The sequence below is a fragment of the Silene latifolia genome, chromosome 2, assembly GCF_048544455.1.
Source record: "Silene latifolia isolate original U9 population chromosome 2, ASM4854445v1, whole genome shotgun sequence".
Classification (NCBI taxonomy): Eukaryota; Viridiplantae; Streptophyta; class Magnoliopsida; order Caryophyllales; family Caryophyllaceae; genus Silene; species Silene latifolia.
In genome coordinates, this window is record NC_133527.1 from 169864701 (window position 1) to 169871549 (window position 6849).

At 38.0% G+C, this 6849-nt stretch overlaps 1 protein-coding gene across 7 annotated transcripts in view; it reads left to right on the forward strand.

The window, feature by feature from the left end:
- The first annotated feature begins 859 nt into the window (after positions 1-859).
- The window catches only part of LOC141643340 (aspartyl protease family protein 1), a 20714-nt gene continuing 14724 nt past the window's right edge, over positions 860-6849 (forward strand). Inside the window, exons 1-6 of one of the 7 annotated variants that reach the window (XM_074452466.1) lie at positions 860-962; positions 1230-1386; positions 1464-1525; positions 1667-2065; positions 2179-2227; positions 2634-2753. The gene's annotated coding sequence lies outside the window, so the exon portion shown is untranslated. Of the gene's footprint in view, positions 963-1229; positions 1387-1463; positions 1526-1610; positions 2066-2178; positions 2228-2633; positions 2754-6849 lie in introns of those variants that run through there. The other 6 variants (XM_074452467.1, XM_074452469.1, XM_074452470.1 and 3 more) reach the window with 6 other exon arrangements.

Below are 6849 nucleotides of genomic sequence, written 5' to 3' on the forward strand. Positions count from 1 at the left end.
TCTCTGGAAAGTCTCTGGAAAAATGAAGGAGAAGAGTGCTCCTTTTATAGGGAAGCAAAGTAGGGTTTAGAGGTCAAGACATAAGATAGAAAACAAATATTTTTGACTTAGCCAAGTTTGCATAAAAGGGGGCATTCTTCCAAAGGTTGAAGAAGAAAAAAAGCTTTGTTATTATCTTTAAAAGGCCTTTGAAAATCAGTCAAGGCAATGTTGACAACCAAGTGAGGACATTTTTAGAGGAACAAATTTGGAAAGAAACAAGTTCTGCTTTCCAAAAGCCATGATAAAATGTGTTGTCATTTTGAGATAAAACATTTTGAAAGATGCCATTGGAATATCCGTTTCTTAAAAAAAAAACCTTTCACAAAACTCAAATATCAGAAATGAGTATTTCAAAAATAGAAGTTTATATTTGGAAATATGAGTATTTTTGAAATTGAAGACTTTCTCCAAGTGACACGAGTTAAAGCAACCGTCTAGCTTAGTGTTGCCTTAGCAGACTGTTGTTAAACAACAGTTCTGCTTACTGTTGCCTTAGTACTATACTCTATTACCCTTACATAAGTGACTCTTATTACAACACAATTTTGGGTAGCTTCATCAACACTTCTTGACCTTGAACATCGATTAATTCTTGATTGGGGAAGAGGAGTGAAATGGAAAATCTTAAAGCATGGTTAAAAATAGGCATGTCATCATCAACAAATGTGTTTTAACAGTTAGGATGGTCGAGAGTTTGTGCAAATGACCGCATAAGAAAATTTTGCTTGATAATGAAAAAGTTATAAGACGAAAAACATAAACGATTTCTTTATGTGACTTGCCTTTGATTCTAAACCACGAACTAACCATCCTAGCATTGCGGTTATCAAGTGTTCATCTGTTTTAAGTCAGGCTTTTAAGTCCTGAACGATCTACTTTGCGTGAACACTCCCGCCAGTGCTCGTGACACTCACGATTAGGTGCTGTCTATCTTCACTATTTCTCAACAATCCGTATGATGCACCCTATATTTTTGCTTTTATATACAAAAAAATAATTGCCGTGCAAGAATGCACAGCTACATCTCAGTGGCTGCAAGAGAAGACTTCTCTTTCGAGATAGGCTCATGTAACTTTTCCAAGACAAATTGATCCTGCAAAAAGTGCCGTGCAAGAATGAGCTTAATGTTGTTGCATAGCTTCTCTCTTAAGATGTTAATACTGATATAAATTGTCTTCTGACAACAGGTGATCGTGTTGCTCTTGGCAGACCTCCGTAAATTGGGCGCCTTTGTTGTCTTTGCCAATTTTCCAAAAATTATTCTCGACATTGGAACTTTGGAAGGGCCAACTTTTCTACTGCAAGAGCATACTGCAACAGTTTGCTTGAAGCATTACAGACCAGGTGGGAATCGGCACGAAGGAATGTTTTTAAGTTTATTTACACAATTTTTTTGGTAAATAACATATGACTTTGTGCAGGGACATGTTTGAGTGGATTGAGATTGAACCACTACACTTTTTGCACTCCCTGCTTTTCATGGGTTTGCGTTTCTTGTACCTGATGTGTTATACACTTATACCACCTGCATAAACATATTTCTTTTAGCTGGTTATGTTGATGATTACTATGAATGTTTGGTTCATTAAGTCAGGGACTTACGTATGTCAGAGTCTTGTTTCAGAATGGAATTGACTTACCACATTGGCAGGACGATGTGATGGCAAATGACAGATTTCTGTCTTCCGTCTTCGTACTAGGTTACTTATCTGGTCCGAAGGGCTAGAAAGGGAAAAAGATAAGTAAAAGAAAGCTGGAATCCTTTGGTTGCTCTTTACGTGTATGCTCTTCTGTAATTTATTTCAATGGTATATTCTGACTTTTGCAGGTGCTTTTTATTTGTGACGAAGGCGTTCCAGATTTATATGGTTTAACAAAGATGACTCGTGCTTTGTTGATGAGGTTCACATTAGTGGCTAAAATCTAACACTCTGATTGATTAAAAGAAACTTTTGGGCACTGCTATTTTGGAAAATGTTTTTGCTGCTGCAATTCGACAACATCTTTATCATTGGCTTTGTAGGTATGCGATTGCTTATATTAGATGTCTAAACAGTGTTATCAACTTATTTCCTAAATTCTGTCACCATTGCTGCAATTTTTTCGGTAATTAGTTGCGTTCCTTTTTCATGTTAGGTCACACTCAAAACTTCGTAATCCTTCCCTCTACACAATGTTGTGCATGGTAAAATCATCTTTCTATATTTATAAACCCACAGGATTTGTAGGGTTACTTCAAGGAGAAAACTTTGCTTGATATGTAAATTAACTGTGCTATCCGAGCTTAATGTTGTTGCATTGCTGCTCTCTTAAACTACCCACTGATTTGTCTCTTTGACATCTGTAAATCTGTAATGGTTCTCGTCACTCACTTGAGATGAAAAATACTCCGTATGTTGGTAGAGTGGGATCCAGATTCACATGGGAGTATTTTTGTGGGTTATTTTTGAGAAAGGGGAAATGTAATGACTAATGAGTAGACAAGTATGCGTTGTTTAGCAGATTAATGCATATCCTGAGAGTAAATGTATATTTTCTAGTTTTCAATGTTAAAATGATAATACTGATATAAATTGATCTTGTGATCACAGGTGGTGTTCTTGCCAACTTTTCAAAAGTTATTCTCAACATTGGAAAGGCCAACTTATCTGCTGTAAGAGCATTCTGCCACAGTTAGCTTGAAGCATTGAAGACCAGGTAGGGAATCTGCGGTAAGGAATATTTTTAGTTTTCTTACACAATTTTTCTCGTAATTAGTTCCATACTTCCATGTTTGAGTGGATTGGCAATCCGTGCTTTTCATGGATCAGGTTTGCTTGTCTTGTATGTTATGCCACCTACATTCTTTCAGCTGGCTATATTTTACATATTTGTTAACGTCTGGTTCATTAAGTCAGCTTAGTTGTTTTAACTTCCATCCTGTATCTGACTACAATGTAGTAACAATATTCACCTCAAATCTTCCATATCTTTGGAATCTGCAAATATAGCAAACAAATCAACACAATCAATCACTCCCCCAATCAAGTGATATTTTCACATTGTAAATATAGGAACATTATATTCTTGTCTAGAGGCTCCTTTCATTAGCCTTATTTAGCTTTTTCTACTCTATATATAGCTTGTAATTATTAGTCAGTTTATACATTCAATTCATATCAATATTAACAATCTTACATGGTATCAAGGAGTCACAAGAGATCCTCCAAAAACCCCTTTTCACCTCGTCCTACCACCTTCAAACGCACCTCCCTAGCTTTCACCACCACTTTCAGCCCTGCTACCACCATGACAAACCAAGAAATCACCGTTCCCAACCCACATGACACCGCTGCACCACTAACCTCCCTCAACCTCAGTCATTGTGTCAAACTCACCCACATTCTGTTCGGACGATACAGTCTGTTGGGTTTCTTAGACGGATCAAACCCATCACCAACCCCTACCATTACTGGTGATGAAAACACCGAAAAACCGAACCCCGCATATTTCTTAGAATAAAGATAATCTTCCATCTTTATTCTACCGATTTGGGATAAGGGTTTGCACCCTAAGAATGATCATCAATTTAGAATACATTTCTAAGCAGTTTCTAACCAAATAGGCATTGCAGTAGGATAAAAAAAGTGGACTGATAATTTTCCTATCTTGGCCAAACCATCGATATTAATTGTTTAGTGTAAGACAAGGTATGGTGCTAAGAGCTAACATTATTTGTTTTTATTGCTATTAAATAAGGTGTATATTATTGTTGGGTTAAAACATCCAACACAAGTAATAAATTTACTAAGTGTTACAATATGCATAAAATTGATGATATGCATGTAATTTTAGGAGGTGTTAATGAATGAAACATTCATTTGTTAACTTTACGTGAAAATGGGAGAAAACATATGAATTGTGTTTTAATTCATATGTGTTTAACGTAGGGTGATTTATGATGGGTAGTTGTAACGTCACTTTTACGTGGCTATATAAAGGATGTCAAATCCTTTGGAAAATATATCTCACAAAATTATAATCAAACAAGGTGACTAGTAAACAAAATTATAGTCGGGGTTTGAGGGTGAGAGGCAGTATAACGGGTGTTATAATACAATAATTTAGGAGGTTACTCTAGGGGTGATATTAGTGGCATTGACTAATATTACTGGAGGGCTAGAGGTTGTTATCTTATATTATTGTGGGTTTCGAATTGGTATTAATTCGGGACGGTTACGTTGTACTGGTACTATATTATTATAGTGGATTCTAGTCGTTTTTGCTAGTGGGTTTTACTTCCGGTTTGGAAGGTTTTGCCCTGGGTTTGACCCTAAATATTGTCTCATCTTATTATTGCTTACATTTATTTACTTTTACGGTTTACTTGTCGATTGGTTGCTTCCGTTGTGCGTGAGAGATAGGCGCTAATTTCCCAACAGTGGTATCAGAGCCACTAGGCTCGGTCCGGTGGCTGGTTTATAACTGGCAAGGATGTCAAATTTGGAGTCTCAATTTGCAGTACCAAAATTTGATGGTAAAAGTAGTTTCACCCTTTGGCAGAGAAGGATGAAGGATCTCCTGGTACATCTTGGCTTGGCTAGAGCCTTGAAAGGAGATGATGGTAAGCCGGAGAAGATGAGTGATGACAACTGGGAAGAGGTTTGTACCAAGTGTGCAAGTACTATTAGGTTGTGCATTTCGGATTCAGTCATCAATTGTGTTCTTGATGACGACTCTCCATCAGTGATATGGGAAAAGTTGGAGAAGCTCTATATGGCGAAGAGTTTGACCAACAAAGTTGCTTTTGAAGCGACGGTTGTATCGGTTAAGGATGGAGGAGGATGAAAATTTAATTGGGCACGTAAATGTGTTCAATGGACTGTTAGACGAGTTAAAGAAGATCGAGGTGAAGCTTGAGGAGGAAGATAAGGCGTTACTACTCCTCAATTCTCTCCCGGACACATATGAGACTTATGTGGATACTATTCTGTGCGGGAAAGACACCATCACGATGGAGCAAGCACGCATGTGACTTTATTGTCATTTGATGCGAGGAAGAAGGATAAAGCTGGAATACGGAGCGACAGTACGGGTACAATTGCAGTTGCTCGGGATGGGAGAGGTCGATCGTTTAACAGGGAGGATGGATCGAAGCATGGCAGGTCTCGGTCCAGGAACGCTTCTAGGAATAATGATGTGAAGTGTTTCAAGTGTGGTGACCTTGGGCATATTAGGCGGTTCTGTCCTAACAAATGCGGGAATGAAGAAAACAAGGGAGACACCAACTTGGTTGTCGGTGAAGGAAGTAATTGTTGTTTCCTTACCGATGATAGTGACATATTTGCGGTCACGGATGTGAACGACGTGTCTTCCAAGGAAGAATGGATATTAGATTCTGGTTGTGTCAACCATGTTTGCACCCGGAAAGATAATTTTGATAAGCTCCAAGAAGGCATGGCTAGAAAGTTGAGTTTGGCTGATAACTCAACAGTTAATGTCATGGGTGTTGGGGTGGTAAAAATCAAATTGTCAAATGGGGTGGTGCACACTTTGGACAAGGTTACCTATGTTCCAAAGTTGCGGCAGAATTTAATTTCACTTAGTCAACTAGACTCCGAGGGTTATGGGTGTAAAGCTCATGGGGGAGTAATAAAAGTTACTAAGGGTTCTATGGTCCTCATGAAGGGGGAGCTATGTCGTGGTTTATACCGTCTGGATGCATATGCAGTAAAAACCTCAAAGGATAGTTGGAAACGGAAAAGTCGTGCACGTGTTTCGTTTGCGGAAGAGGCGACGAAGGTAGAATGCTTTCAGGTTACAGACGGGCGCAAATGTAAAATTCCTGCTGGTAGGAAGGTGGAGAGCAAGAGGTTTCTCTCCGGAGTCAAGTAACGTCATTGACTGGGTTTAGGCTGTACACGGTGCATTGGCCGTGATAGTGAGTTAGGGTGAGGACCGGATACTAACTCGGGTGTGCAGCTGGTGATTTCATAAGGCCAATGGTAGATTCCTCGGTTATGGTCTCTTGTGTTGGAGGGGGAGATTTGTTGGGTTAAAACATCCAACACAAGTAATAAATTTACTAAGTGTTACATTATGCATAAAATTGATGATATGCATGTAACTTTAGGAGGTGTTAATGAATGAAACATTCATTTGTTAACTTTACGTGAAAATGGGAGAAAACATATGAATTGTGTTTTAATTCATATGTGTGTAACGTAGGGTGATTTATGATGGGTAGTTGTAACGTCACTTTTACGTGGCTATATAAAGGATGTCAAATCCTTTGGAAAATATATCTCACAAAATTATAATCAAACAAGGTGACTAGTAAACAAAATTATAGTCGGGGTTTGAGGGTGAGAGGCAGTATAACGGGTGTTATAATACAATAATTTAGGAGGTTACTCTAGGGGTGATATTAGTGGCATTGACTAATATTACTGGAGGGCTAGAGGTTGTTATCTTATATTATTGTGGGTTTCGAATTGGTATTAATTCGGGACGGTTACGTTGTACTGGTACTATATTATTATAGTGGATTCTAGTCATTTTGGCTAGTGGGTTTTACTTCCGGTTTGGAAGGTTTTGCCCTGAGTTTGACCCTAAATATTGTCTCATCTTATTATTGCTTACATTTATTTACTTTTACGGTTTACTTGTCGATTGGTTGCTTCCGTTGCGCGTGGGAGATAGGCGCTAATTTCCCTATAATTACTAGTGTGGTATAATATAATTACTATTTTACTAGTGTGGTATTTTAGATTGTTATGTATAAAGATTTTAACAATTAAAGCTAATAGTATATAGGAGAGGTACTCA